The sequence below is a fragment of the Rhinoderma darwinii genome, chromosome 2 (assembly GCF_050947455.1).
Source record: "Rhinoderma darwinii isolate aRhiDar2 chromosome 2, aRhiDar2.hap1, whole genome shotgun sequence".
NCBI lineage: Eukaryota > Metazoa > Chordata > Amphibia > Anura > Rhinodermatidae > Rhinoderma > Rhinoderma darwinii.
The window spans coordinates 83,737,603-83,752,285 of record NC_134688.1 but is presented as its reverse complement, the minus strand read 5'-3'; the positions used below and the strand labels follow the sequence as shown (position 1 = coordinate 83,752,285).

At 44.0% G+C, this 14,683-nt stretch overlaps 1 long non-coding RNA gene across 2 annotated transcripts in view; it reads left to right on the top strand.

The window, feature by feature from the left end:
- LOC142742273 (uncharacterized) overlaps positions 1-14,683 on the top strand; it is a 150,773-nt gene that overhangs the window by 74,195 nt on the left and 61,895 nt on the right. For both annotated transcript variants that reach the window (XR_012881335.1, XR_012881336.1), the window contains one exon: positions 2,193-2,281. This is a non-coding gene — a long non-coding RNA (uncharacterized LOC142742273). The remainder of the gene's footprint in view (positions 1-2,192; positions 2,282-14,683) is intronic.

Here is a 14,683-nt window from a genome sequence, read left to right as displayed (position 1 = left end):
CTTTAGAAAGTTTACAGGTGAAACGTATAAAATAATTTTTAATATGATTGAGACATATGCATGTAATTGTTTGTGAAGTCCTGGAGATATCTGGGTTCAAGTAGTGATCAAGTTGGCATTCAGTTTTTGTATGTAATCCTATTAAGGAATGCTACAGTCATTTTGGAATAGGTATACAAAATGCAGCATCCCAAAGGGCACTTTAGTTTTTGGATGTTATGGGTACATCTTATATTGGACAAAGATATATGGCATTACCATACATGGGAGAATTATAATTATGATGAATTAGAATTGGGGGGGATTCCATTGCAGGGTAAATTTAACTGGTTGAACCAACTTCATTAGAGTAGTGGAACATAAATTAAAAAAAAAAACCTCTTGTCATACGGGGTTGAAGACCAATTAAAGATCAAGAAAAGGGAAATGATATTTTAACTAATCGCTTGCTATGATATTTTCAGGCAACAAAATGTTACAAATCACAACTTGAAGAAATAGGTCAGTGTTGTGAAAGCATATTATACAAATGGGATAAATATGAGCATCAGGGCAAGGAGAAAGACATTAAAAGAGCACATGATACCATCACCCTGAATCACCCCCATCAGAACAAATGAAACATAATTGTGAACAGAAATCCCATGTAGTCAGCAGGACTACGCTTCCTGTGAAACCATTTATCTCTTGTAGATTGACTCATGTTTGTCCAAACCTGTCTTCAGTAATGTAGAGGCTTCAATGAGGATTCAAATACTTAGCTGTAGTGCTCAGGCCTTATTCACACGAACGTGTGCGTTTTAGCGTGCGCAAAAGACGCTGCGTTTTTTGTGCGCTGCAGTTGCGCGTGTCATCAGCATGTGCTGCGTGGCTGCGTGATTTTCGTGCATATGGCATCGTTACGACACTCTGTTTTTATGTTTAGAAACAGAAACTGAGGTGCTTTTATTTTTACCTTCATTTATTTAACAAATGTAGCACGGATCTCACGCGGCACACAGAAGTGCTTCCGTGTGCCGTGCGTGATTTTCACGTACCCATTGACTTCAAGGGGTGCGTGATGCGCAAAAAACGGTGAAGTATAGGACATGTCGTGAGTTTTACGCAGCGGACATACGCTGTGTGAAAATCACGGACTGTCTGAACGGCCCCATTGAGTTACATAGGTTCGCGCGACGCGCGTGATTTTCACACGCGTGATTTTCACACGCGTATCACGGACGTGAACTACGCTCGTGTGAATAAGGCCTTATACTGAGATGTTCGACATCATGTTATGTAATGGTGGCTGATAATATGTCACTATTTTAGTTTGACCACAAAATTTATGGTTATAAGATTTTTGGATGAAAAACCTGTTTTTTTTTGCAGCTCTCATTCTTAGGTTGGGTTCCGACGAAGCGTAAACACTGGGGAATTTCCACAATGGAAATGGATATTCCGCAGCATTTACAGTAGCAGTAAAGTGAATGAGATTTAAACAAATGTCATGCACATGCTGCAGAAAAAATCTGCAGGGAAAACGTTCTTAAATTGACCTGCATGTCAATTTCTGCAGCGGATTAGTTGCTCTTCTGTATGGGTTTCCACCATTGATTTCAATAGGGACGTAAAACCCGCAACAAACAACCAAGCGTTGCGACTTTTGCGGCGGAAACGCTGCCATTCCGCCGCAAAAATCGAAGAACAAAGACACCCTTTTTTTGTGTAAAATGAATAAAAAAAGTTAACACTAAGGCCTTATTCACACGAGCGTATTTCACATCCGTGTTACGCGCGTTAAAACAACGGATGTCACACGGACCTATGCAAGTCAATGGGGACATTCAGACACTCAGTGTTTTTCACGCAACGTGTGTCCTATTTTTGTGCGTTTTTTGCGCATTACACACCCATTGAAGTCAATTGGTGCGTGGAAATCACGGACAGCACACTACGCACATCTGTTGCTAAAGAAATTATGAGAAAAAGAAAAACACCTCCTTCAGTTTATTTTGCTGACATAATAAACATGTGACATACGGATGACATACGTGGGTAAAAAACGCAGACACGCACTGTACACGGATGTCACACGGAACTGCAACGCAAGAAAAACGCTGCATTTTTTACGCGCGCGAAACGGACACATTCGTGTGAATAAGGCTTTACAGTGCGGTCGATGTCATAGCGACATTTTCTTCTATTCACAGGCTGCAGCAGTCACATGGGCTGCAGCATGATACCAGGAGACCGGACTGCACGGAGAACAGTGGGACGCGTCGCCATGACAACAGCCAAGGTAAGTATAGACTTTTTTTTTAAAGTATACTGAAGAAAAATAGAGCTCGTAGTCAGAATATATATAAGAATGTATCAACTTTATTACACAAAATAGCATACATTTAAAAACATGTAAATATAAGACTCTAGTACTAACACTGTGGTGATACAGAATTCAGCACGGATATAACTGATTAAAAAAGTGTAGAAACATAGAATGCAAGCTGCATTTGCTAACCACAAAGATTGTATATAATATCTCATCCCCAATGGGTTACAAACTGATGATCCACAATATCCTCTAAATTCCATATATACATAGGCTAATACCAATAGGGAGAGTCACATAGGGAGCAATCAGTATCTATGGTGAGTAATCAAGAAATGCCGTCTTACCCATTCTAGTGAACAGAAGGTGTTTACAGGTCCGTGTTGGATCCGCCACAGAAACCCCAACGCGCGTTTCGCTGTTTTAGTTGCTTCCTCAGGGGGTACCCCTGGTTTAATAATCATGGAGCAGTCTATATGGTAAAATATGGGGGGAAGTTGGTGTCCCAAACTTCACCTAGCCTATAATGATTATGCGTTTGGAGTCTATCTATTTGTAATTTTTTTTTTAAAGTGCTGGTTTCAGCGGTGGAGATTTCGCCTGAAAAACTGCACCACAATTTGGTGTGGTTTCATGGGTGGAATTCACTGCAGATTCTAGGTCGTATCTGACCCGTTGGGACCCAGCCTTAAAGGTATGATTTACCCTTATAATCAGGGAAAAAAATTCACATTAGTTCAATAAATAATATTTACCCCAAAAAACGAATCCTCTACTTATCCCGTGCATAGCGATGCCAAATATGTGTACATTTTGTAACATATAAAATCTGTACATCTCCAAGAACAAAGAACCAAGCTTTAGCTTAGTTTATCTTTACATGTATCTCACCTCTTTAGCTTTTAACACAGCCCCTGCACATGGGTGATAATCATCAAGTACAGACATTTTTTAGTGAATGCGCTTAAGCAGATTGGTGTAGAACAGGCAAAAAGTTGGTGTCGGGAATAATTATTGTATGGTTGGGTTAACTTACACTCTGCATTATATGAATCTATTAATGCCTGAGCAGTGAACGCCCCATGCAAAATGCGTTTGTGTCATATAGTATGTCTAATACTGGTGTGGGTGGTTTGGACGCATTGTGCACTTTTAATTTACTATATTTATTTGTTAATTTATTTATTTTACAATATTGGGGCTTAGTTTAGCAGGTAAAACATGATCTTTGTGTTCCCTGCTGTACCCATATACAGATCTGTATACAGAGACATGCAGAGAAAACATAGATATCCCCTGCATGCCCTGAGCCTCCTCTGTATAGGTAATCCCTGTGACTTCATTAATGATGTCATGGGGTACGAGAACAATCACTCCAATGCAGAAGCAGCGGCTTCTGCGTTTAGGAACACAGCGCTCAATGTAAGCGCTGTCTTCAGGACTTCTACTGAGCGGGAACTGAGTATTTCAGTTCCCTGACACACTACAGGATCAAGTTGTCAGAGTGACAGCCTAAGGCATCATTTACATGAGCGTAATATACGCGCGTGCGACGCAATTGGACTCGCCTAACTTTTGGCCGACCATCATTCTATCTCCTGAAATCATGTTTCCAAATGGCAAATATCCTGATCAAACTCCGACAGATGTAAGCTCGCAACCCGCGTCAAGGGTCCTCATGTTTTGCGAGTCCCTAACCCTACACGAACAAAAAGAAATACAACAAACACTGGCCACTTGGGACCTGTGTCCTGAAGCCTCCAAAAGAGACAACCCTTCAAAGGTCATCACGCTCCCACGGTGCGGCTCCTGATGGGCACTCGAAATATGCCGCCAAAGTATCCCGCACTCGAAGGCCGGATGTGAGAGATCAGCCGAGAGGAATAGCCGGGGCATTGTTGCTGGTGGCTGCATGTGTTAGGATATATTCTGCATCAAAGCTTGCATCATTAATGCGGCAGAAGTTATGCAGAACGACACACGCTTGTATAACACGTGTCACATTCTGCATGGACAATTGCATTGTCGTCAGAAAGACCCGCCACCTGTTCGACATAATGCCAAAGGCACATTCCACACATCTACGAGCTCGGCCTAGGCGGAGATTGAACATGCGCCGACACTCATCCAAGCCCCTTCTTGCAAAAGGCCGCATGACTTGCCTTGTCAGGGCAAACCCCTCATCCGCCACGATGACATACGGGATTGGGGGACCGCTGGAGCCAGGGAGGATGGAAGGTTCCGGCACCGCCAGTCGATTATTCACGAGTCGCTTCCCCATTCTTGATGAACGGAATATGCGGGCATCTGCAGAGCTTCCATACGAGCCGATGTCAACAATAGTGAAACAATAATTTGTGTCCGCCAAGGCAAACAATACCATATAAAAAAACTGTTTGTAGTTATAGTATCGCGAGCCACTGCGTGGGGGCTTTTTCATCCGAATGTGTTTGCCGTCTAGGGCACCAATGCAATTCGGAAATTGACTTGCTCTAAGAAATCCCTCTGAAATTCTTAGCCACTGTTCTGTCGTGGGCTGAGGCATGACCGTGGTCTTTAACCTCTGCCACAACACGACACAGGTGGATGTGACAATGAACTAAATGGTGGTCACTCCCAAAAGAAATTCGAAATGTAACGAATGATAACTATTGCCTGTGGCCAGAAATCTAGAAAGCAAAGAGAAAGAAAAAGAAAGCCACAACACATGTTAGGGGTGGCTGCTAAAACTGACAGCGTCATTGACTAAGTAATTGCAACTGCACACATACCTCAAGGTCAAAAGCAGACGTTCCTCAGGTGAAATGCAGCGTCTCATGTTGGTATTCTTGTTGGTGATGCCAGGGCGAATCTGCTCAACCAGAAGGTCAAATGTGGCCACAGACAAGCGACAGAACGCTCTAAATTTTTCTGGATGCCGGCGTAAGTCCTCATACAGGGTATGGAAATGGCCTTTGGTCGTACGTTGGGCCACAAGTGGATGAACCCAAATGCGACATCTTACACCCGTCTGGTGCTGCAGCATGGGTCGACGCTCCCCAAAACGACGCGAGATCATCCAGGCAAGAAGCACACGTGCCAGCGACTGAGAAGGCATAAGTGTGCCGTGCAAAGCCAATCACAACTTCAATGGAGAAACACACACTGGGGTTTCTGCAGAGGCGAAAATTAAGGTGCAAAACCTGTTTTCCCAGCAAGCAGGGGTTGGGCCAGCAGGCCTATTTGTAGGCTGGCCTCGCATTAATCACCGCTGCGTTTTTTACGCGCGTTGCAAACGCTGGTCGTGTGCGCGTTTAAAACGCAACAACGCTGCGTATACGCAGTGCAAACGCAAAGGCAACGCGCGCAATACGCAGCGTGGTTTTCGCGCGCAAAACGCACACGCTCGTGTAAATAAGGCCTAATGCTGTTGATGGTGCACTGCCATCAAAGGCAACATGTAAACTTACGGGCTAATGGCACAGGGTGGGAATGGCTTAATTAAAAAATAAAAATGACCCAGTTGGCTTGGGTCCAAATAGTAGATATTCAGCAACACTACCAGCATAAGAGAAGCACGCAGCCAAATAGTCCCAAGTCCAAAGGAACTTACATATCCATAATAAAAGAGAATGACTGCAGCACTCCAGTTAAAAGAAAGTGTTCTTATTTATTCACCAAACATGACCTTGGAACGTTTCAACCCTAACAGGGTCTTTTCACGAATGGCATGGGGTCATAAGAGCTTTGCATAACTAGAGAGATTTTACTATTTCATTGATAATCATATTGGTTCCAGCTAGACAGCCGTATGACAAATCAGCCATCAGGTCTAAAACAATATATTTTTATTTTCTTTTAAGGGATTGCAAACTGTCACAAAAAAATAGCTATGTATGTAATGTTCTTAGGAATACTCTCAACCCCATGCTGTCATCATGTTTTCCTAGTATTTTCTGATGTGGGGTTCCTGTTCTAGTTATGTCAACTGCTCTGTGTCCAGAGCAGTGGTTCCCAACCGGGGTGCCGCGGAACCCTGGGGTACCGCGAGAGCCGTCCAGGGGTGCCGCGGCACTCCGCTCATCCACTGCAAAAAAAAAAAAACATTTAAAAAAAAAGATATATTTTTTTTGCTACAAGCTCCGCCCCCGACGTTGTAGCAGACGTGACGCGTGGACATCTGTTACGAGTACCGCCCACCACTTCCCACTAGAAGCCTGACGGAGGGAGAGGAGCCATTAACACTGGGCAGGGTAAGTGTTTTTTTTTCTTTACTTTGTTAGCAGTTGTGTGAGAAATGGAGCCAGGGGAATGCCGGAAGTTGTAGTCCTCTCCTCTTATACCTCCTCTCTGTAATGTCCTCTGATATCCCACAATAACGTCCTGGACATGCTGGTAGTTGTATTCCTCTCCTCTTATACCTCCTCTCTGAAATGTCCTCTGATATCCCATAATAACGTCCTGGACATGCTGGTAGTTGTAGTCCTCTCCTCTTATACCTCCTCCCTGTAATGTCCTCTGATATCCCATAATAACATCCTGGACATTCTGGTAGTTGTAGTCCTCTCCACTTATACCTCCTTCCTGTAATGTCCTCTGATATCCCATAATAACAGTCTGGACATTCTGGTAGTTGTAGTCCTCTCCACTTATACCTCCTCCCTGTAATGTCCTCTGATATCACATAATAACAGTCTGGGCATGCTGGGAGTTGTAGTTCTCTCCTCTTATACCTCCTCCCTGTAATGTCCTCTGATATCACATAATAACAGTCTGGGCATGCTGGGAGTTGTAGTTCTCTCCTCTTATACCTCCTCCCTGTAATGTCCTCTGATATCTCATAACAGCCTGGACATGCTGGAAGTTGTAGTTCTCTCCTCTTCTACCTCCTCCTTCTGTAAACTTTCTCTGATATCACATAACATCCTGAACATGCTGGGAGTTGTAGTTCTCTCCTCTTATATCTCCTCCCTGTAATGTCCATTGATATCACATAATAATAGCCTGGGCATGCTGGGAGTTGTTGTTCTTATAGCTCCTTATTTATTCCTTCCCCAGGAATAAGCACACTTTCTCTCAGTGATGGTCACTTTTCACTTTACTAGAGGGGCAGATTGTCATTTTATCGGGGGGGGGGGGGGGGACGGGGGGGGGGACGGACGGACGGACGGAGACTGATGGTGACTTTACTGGGAGGGGGGCTGAGGCTGATGGTCACTTTACTGGAGGGGGCTTATGGTCTCTTTACTGAGGGGTCATTATACTGTGAGTGGGGGGCTGATGGTCATTACTGTGAGTGGGGGGCTGATGGTCATTACTGTGAATGGGGGGCTGATGGTCATTACTGTGAGTGGGCGGCTGATGGTCATTTTACTGTGAGTGGGGGGCTGATGGTCATTTTACTGTGAGTTGGGGGCTGATGGTCATTTTACTGTGAGTGGGGGGCTGATGGTCATTACTGTGAGTGGGGGGCTGATGGTCATTACTGTGAGTGGGGGGCTGATGGTCATTACTGTGAGTGGGGGGCTGATGGTCATTACTGTGAGTGGGGGCTGATGGTCATTACTGTGAGTGGGGGGCTGATGGTCATTACTGTGGGTGGGGGCTGATGGTCTTCGAGTGGTTTCCGCCTCTGACCTCCCATTGAAATTAATAGGAGGCAGAAAAACCTGCGGCGCTCGTTTGGCGCTTTTTTTGTCTGCGGTTTTTGCATTTGCTTCAACGGCTTAAAAAAAAGTGGGCAAAAAAGACAGCAAAAAAAAAAAGTCAAACAACGCTGTCAATTCAAAATCTGCCTCAAAATTCCTAAACGAATTTGGAGGCAGATTTTTAGTTTCTGCCTTACAAAAAAACATTGTGTGAACATACCCTAAGAGTGTACTGCTTGTTTTTAGCCATTTTTTGTTGTTTTGTAAACAGTTTTTGGTAGGGGTGCCCTGAGAATTTTTTTTTCCTGGAGTGCCTCGAGCCTGAAAAGGTTGGGAAACTCTGGTCCAGAGTGTAAATACCTAGCCCCCCCCCCCCCAGCACCAGCAGGAAGACCTAGCACAATCTTATCCACCAGTCAGCATTGATCTTTATCCATTTACTGTTTACACCCCGTTTAAATCATGTTGTAAGAAAAAAATGCTGGGCTCTCATAGCGTTGTATTCTCATATCAGGGAATGTGTTATCATCTGGACAGAAACTTATCTGACTATAAAATCTGGTCAATGTAGACAATTTTAAGCACACTAATCCATCATTTTCTGTTAGGTTAGTGCATAATATATCTCATCATATATCTCATCATATATCTCAGCGTTTCCCATCCAGTATTCCCTGGAACCCTGGGGTTCCTTAGAGCTTGCTTAAAGGTTCCCTAAAAAACATCAGCAGAATGACCTATTACTTTTACGGCAAGGATGGACTCATTTTATCTTGCTTAAATATGCTTGGCAAAGCTTTCAAGAAATCTGGGCCAGAATATATTGCTGGGCAAAAATGATAAAATATTTTACCTTCATATACAGTATGTTTCTCTGAGGCAGGAATGAAAGTAGGGCCTCCCCGGAAGCGAGAAAATAATTTCTGGAGTTGTTGATTTCTAGGCTTAGCGTCCCTTTAACCCCTTAAGGACGCAGCCTTGTTTTGGCCTTAAGGCTCAGAGCCCATTTTTTAAATCTGACATGTTTCACTTTATTTGGTAATAACTTCGGAATGCTTAAACCTATCCAAGCGATTCTGAGATTGTTTTCTTATGAGACATTGGGCTTTATATTAGTGGTAAAATTTGGTCGATATATTCAGTGTTTATTTGTCAAAAATTACAAAATTCAGAGAAAATTTGGAAAAAATAGCATTTTTCAGAATTTAAATGCATCTGCTTGTAAAACAGATGGTTATACCACCCAAAATAGTTACTAGTTCACATTTCACATATGTGTACTTTAGATTTGCCGTTTTTTGAACATTCTTTTATTTTTCTTGGATGTTACAAGGCTTAGAACATAAACAGCAATTTCTCTTAAGGTACGTGTTCAGATCTGAAGTGGCTTTGAGGGGCCTATGTATTAGAAACCCCCATAAAACACCCCATTTTAAAAACTAGACCCCTCAAAGTACTCAAAAAAACATTTAGAAAGTTTTTGTTTTTACCCTTTAGGCATGTCACAGGAATGTGGAGGTGAAATTTGCAAATGTAATTTTTCTTGCTGAATTTCAATATTATTCAATTTTTTTTCTGTAACACAGAAGGTTTTTTACCAGAGAGACACTACTAAATTTGTATTGTTCAGATTCTGCAGTTTTTAGAAATGTCCCACATGTGGCTCTAGTGTGCTCGCGGACTAAAACACAGGCCCCAGAAGCAAAGAAGCACCTAGTGCATTTTGGGGCCTCTTTTTTTATTAGAATATATTTTAGGCAGCATGCCAGGTTTGAAGAGGTGTTGAGGTGCCAAAACAGCAGGAATCCCCCAAAAGTGACCCAATTTGGAAACTACACCCTCAAGGAATTCATTTATGGTTGTCGTTACCATTTTGACCCCACAGTTTTTTCACAGCACGTATTTGAATTGGGCTGTGAAATTTAAAAAATTACATTTTTTCCAATAAGATGTAATTTTTTATCAAAATTTCTTATTTTCACAGGTAACAAAATACCCCACTCTCCTGAGTGCAGCAATACCCCATTTGTGGTGATAAACTGCCGTTTGGGCCCATGGGAGGCCTCAGAAGGGAAGGCGCGCTTTGTGTTCTTTGGAGTGCAGAGTTTGCTGGATTGGTTTTCAGGTGCCATGTCGCATTTGCAGAGCCCCAGAGGTATCAAAGCAATGGAAACCCACCAGAAGTGACCCCATTTTGGAAACTACACCCCTCAAGGAATTCATTTATGGGTGTGGTGACCATTTAGACCCCACAGGTTTTTTTTTCACAGAATTTATTTGAATTGGGCTGTGAATTTAAAAAAATTTAATTTTTTCCAATAAGATGTAGTTTTGACTCAAAATTTCTTATTTTCACAATTAATAAAATACCTAATTTTGTTGCCCAATTTTTCCTGAGTGCGGCAATACCCCATTTGTGGTGATAAACTGCCGTTTGAGCCCGTGGGAGGGCTCAGAACGAAAGGATCACCATTTGGCCTTCTGGGGATTTTCTGGTGCTAAGTCATGTATGCAGAAGCCCCTAATAGTGGCGTAACTATAGGGGTCGCAGCAGTTGCAATTGCGACCGGGCCCAGAAGCCCGGGGGGCCCACGGCCCCCCGCACCACATCAATAAAAAGTTACTATAGTAACTGGGGCCTATGTAATAAACTACACGGGCCCATGTTACTATAGTAACTGACAGTACTTACCCCTCCTCTTCCTGGAGCGCATCAGAGGTTCTGACGTCACAGCGCTGTGCGCAACGCATAACGTCACGACACTATGCGCTGTGCACAGAATCCCGACACTTGATGGAGTGAGGACCTGCGGCCAAAGAAGAGGTTAGTTTAATTTTAGTGTCTTGCTGATGGGTTGGGGTCCGACACCCGGGACCCCCACTAATCAGCTATTTTGAAGGGGTTGCAGCCGCTCGTACGAGCGCTACTTCCCCTTCATTCCGGTCACTTTCTCACACTCAGTGTGAGCAAGTGAGGGAAATGAAGGGGAAGCAGCACTCGTACGAGCGGCTGCAACCCCTTCAAAACTGATTGGTGGGGGTCCCGGGAGTCTGACCCGACCCATCAGCTATTGATGGCCTATACTGAGGATATGCCATCAATGTTTAGGGACTGGACCACCTTTAAAGCCTACCGTGTGTTAGGCTTAGATACAGGGCCCCAGCTTATACTGCATAAGAATACTGTCTGCAGGACCCTGTATCTAAGCCTACATTTGGCTTAGATACAGGGTCCAACAAACAGTATCACACATGCACATGGGCCTTGTTCACATCACCGCTGCCCTTCCGTTGAGGGGTTCCGTCTGGTTAACCCCTCAACGTAAAGGCAAACGGAAACCTTAACTTCCGTTTGCATCACATTGATCTCAATGGTGATGGAAACTTTGCTAATGGTGTCCATTTGTCACCGTTGTGAACGGGTTCCGTTGTTTTGACGGAATCAATAGCGCAGTCGACAATGCAAAACAACGGACCCTGCCACAACGGTGACAAATGGAAATCTTTAGCAACATTTCCGTCACCATTGAGATCAATGGTGAGGGGAAAGGAAGCGGAGGTTTCAGTTTGCCTTTCTGTTGAGGGGTTAACCCGAAGGAACCCTTCAACCGAAGGGCAGCGGTGATGTGAACGGGCCCTTACTAATGTTTTTTTACAGGTTCGGTTGTTCGTCGGATTCGAGGACTACTTAGATGACGGCTGTTTTATTCTCAATAAAATGGTTAATGAGGGTTGTGTGGGGGTGTTTTATTTCAATAAATCTATTTTTTCTATGTCTTTGTATTTTTTTTAAACTTTATCGCTACCAGCTTACTAATGGCCGCTGACAGATTGACAGCGTCCGTTACTAAGGCGGGGCTTAGTGTTAGCCGGTAAAAAGACTAACACTATTAACATTGTTACCCCAGTACCCACCGCCACCAGGGGTGCCAGGAAAAGCCAGATACGATCCAGTACCCGACCATCTGTAGTGATGGTCGGGCACTGTGGTGACCGCAGGCTGGTATTATTAGGCTGGGAAAGGCCAAAAACAGTGGCCCTTCCCACCCTGGTAATGCTAGCTTGCTGCTGCTGTGTTGTATCTGGCTGGTTATGAAAAATGAGGGGGACCCCACGTCATTTTTTTAAAATAAATAATTGGACAGCAGACACAACATAGCAGCAGCCCAGCATTACCAGGGTGGGAAGGGTCAAAGTTTTTGGCCTTTCCCAGCCTAATAATACCAGACTGCGGCCACCCCAGTGCCCGACCTTCACTACAGATGGTCGGGTACTAGATCATACCCAGCTCTTCCTGGTGGCGCTGGGTACCAGGGTAATAATGGGGATTATTATTAACCTCTTCATGTCTAACATTAAGTCCCCCCCCTTAGTAATGGGCGTTGTGAATCAGCCAGCATCTATTACTAAGGTGGTAGTTATAAAGTTTAAACAAATACAAAGACATAGATAAAATATTTTATTGAAATAAAAATTCCACACAACCCTCGTTATCCATTTTTTTGACACGTCAAAAAGGAAAATAATTATTATTCTTAACTTTCGTGGGTCCAGCGTTGTAGCCGCAATGTCAGCGAGCTGGGCCCTATATCTAATCGTATAATGTGTGATACTGTCTGCTGGGCCCTATATCTAATCCTATCATGTGTGATACTGTCTGCTGAGCCGCTGTGTCTAATCCTATCATGTGTGATACTGTTTGTTGAGCCACTGTATCTAATCCTATATTGTGTGCTACTGTCTGCTAAGCCGCTGTATCTAATCTTGTCCATAACTTTAGGTTCGTAGTGTTATAGATATGCTGTCTCATATATATATATATATATATATATATATATATATATATATGCACATATTCATACACGTACAACATTTTTTGGGGAGGGGGGCACATATGTATTGGGGCTATTCCCCCTGATGTTTTAAGTCCTTAGTGACGCACCTGGCTGCTAGTGCTGCATTGTTGGATCACTTAGGAAACCCAGCGATGCAGCTGAAAGCTGCGGGCCATCGGCACTGAGAAGTTTGGGGGGATCCAAGAAGAACCTTTGCATCGGGGCCCATGAGCCTTTAGCTACGCCCCTGGCCCCTGAGGTACTAGTACAGTTGAAACCCCAGAGAAGTGATCCTGTTTTAAAAACTACGCCCCTTAAGGCATTCATCTAGAGGTGTAGTGAGCATTTTGACCCCACAGGTATTGTGTAAAAGATAATGCGCAGCAGATGGTGCAGAGTGAGATTTGCAATTTTCTATACATATATGCCATTTTAGTTTCCGATATATTGTGCCCAGCATGAGCCACCGGAGACATACACCCCATAAACTGTAATGTGGGTTCCCTGGGTATGGCAATACCCTACATGTGGCTGTAAACAGCTGCCTGGGCACACAGCAGGGCTCAGAAGGGAAAGATGAGGGGGATAAGCTGTGCGGAGTGCATCTTGGTAAGTAAAACTGGGGTAGATTAAAAATCAAGGAATGCATGATAAATTTTAAAACACTCTTTCATACAGAGCCCTGGTTTTTCGGGACACGTGTCACATTGATATATTGTGTCCTTCCTTATCCCCCTCTTATAGCAGACTTTTTACCTCTTTTGACTTTTTCCCTTCTTGCCAGTTTGGGGAACTTCTCCTGGAAAGTGTTTCTCTGGTACAATGCGTGTGGCCTTGCTTCCAGAAGTACTGGGTGCCCCCCCTTCTTGGTCCCTAAAGATTAGGTTCTTGATAACCACCTCTTGAAATTCCAGGAAAGTTCCCCTCTGGCCTGCACATCGATGTAGCACGTATGCATTGTACAATGCCATCTGTATGATGTACATGGCCAGCTTCTTATACCACACCCTCGATTTCCGCATGGCACTGTATGGCTTCAGGACTTGATCTGACAAGTCCACCCCTCCCATGTACCTATTGTAGTCCAGGATGCAGTCTGGTTTGGGGGTCTCTGTACTGGCACCTTGTACAGGTATATGGGTACTGGTTTGGCCATGTATTGTTGTCAATACAAAGACATCTCTCTTGTCCTTGTATTTGACACACAATATATTGCTGCTAGATTGTGCCCTGCTCTCACCCCTCCTGAGTATTTGCCCAAGCAGAGTCTTAGGGAGGCCTCTCAGATTTCTTCTAGCAGTGCCGCATGCCACAGTACTTCTGGAAGCGAGGCACTTGAAGAGTGGGATGCTGGTATAAAAATTATCCAGGTAGAGTTGGTAACCCTGGTCCAGCAGTGGGTGCACCAAATCCCACACAAATTTTGCATTAACTCCCAATAAGGGGGGGGGGGGCATTCTGGGGGCTGAATACTGGTGTTCTTCCCTTTATATATCCTAAATTTGTACGTGTACCTTGATGCACTCTCGCACAGCTTATACATCGTCACAAAAACACCTTGCCCTCTTACTCGGCCGGTACTGGCAGAATTGAAGCCTCCCTTTAAAATGTACCAAGGACTCATCAATATAAATACACTTCTCGGGGGTGTATGCTTGGGCAAACCGGGCACTGAAATGCTCTAATAGGGGTTTCAGTTTATACAAACGGTCAAAACTGGAGTCATCTCGGCGTGGGCACTGCTCATTATCAATATAATGTAAGAAGTGAAGTATTGCCTCATAATGCATCCTGAACATGGCCAAACGGTACATCGGGGTGTAGTATAAGATGTCCGTGCTCCAGTAGGTCGTAATGGATGGCTTTTTCAGAAGCCCCATGTTCAAGTGAAGTCCCCAGAACTTGCCCAA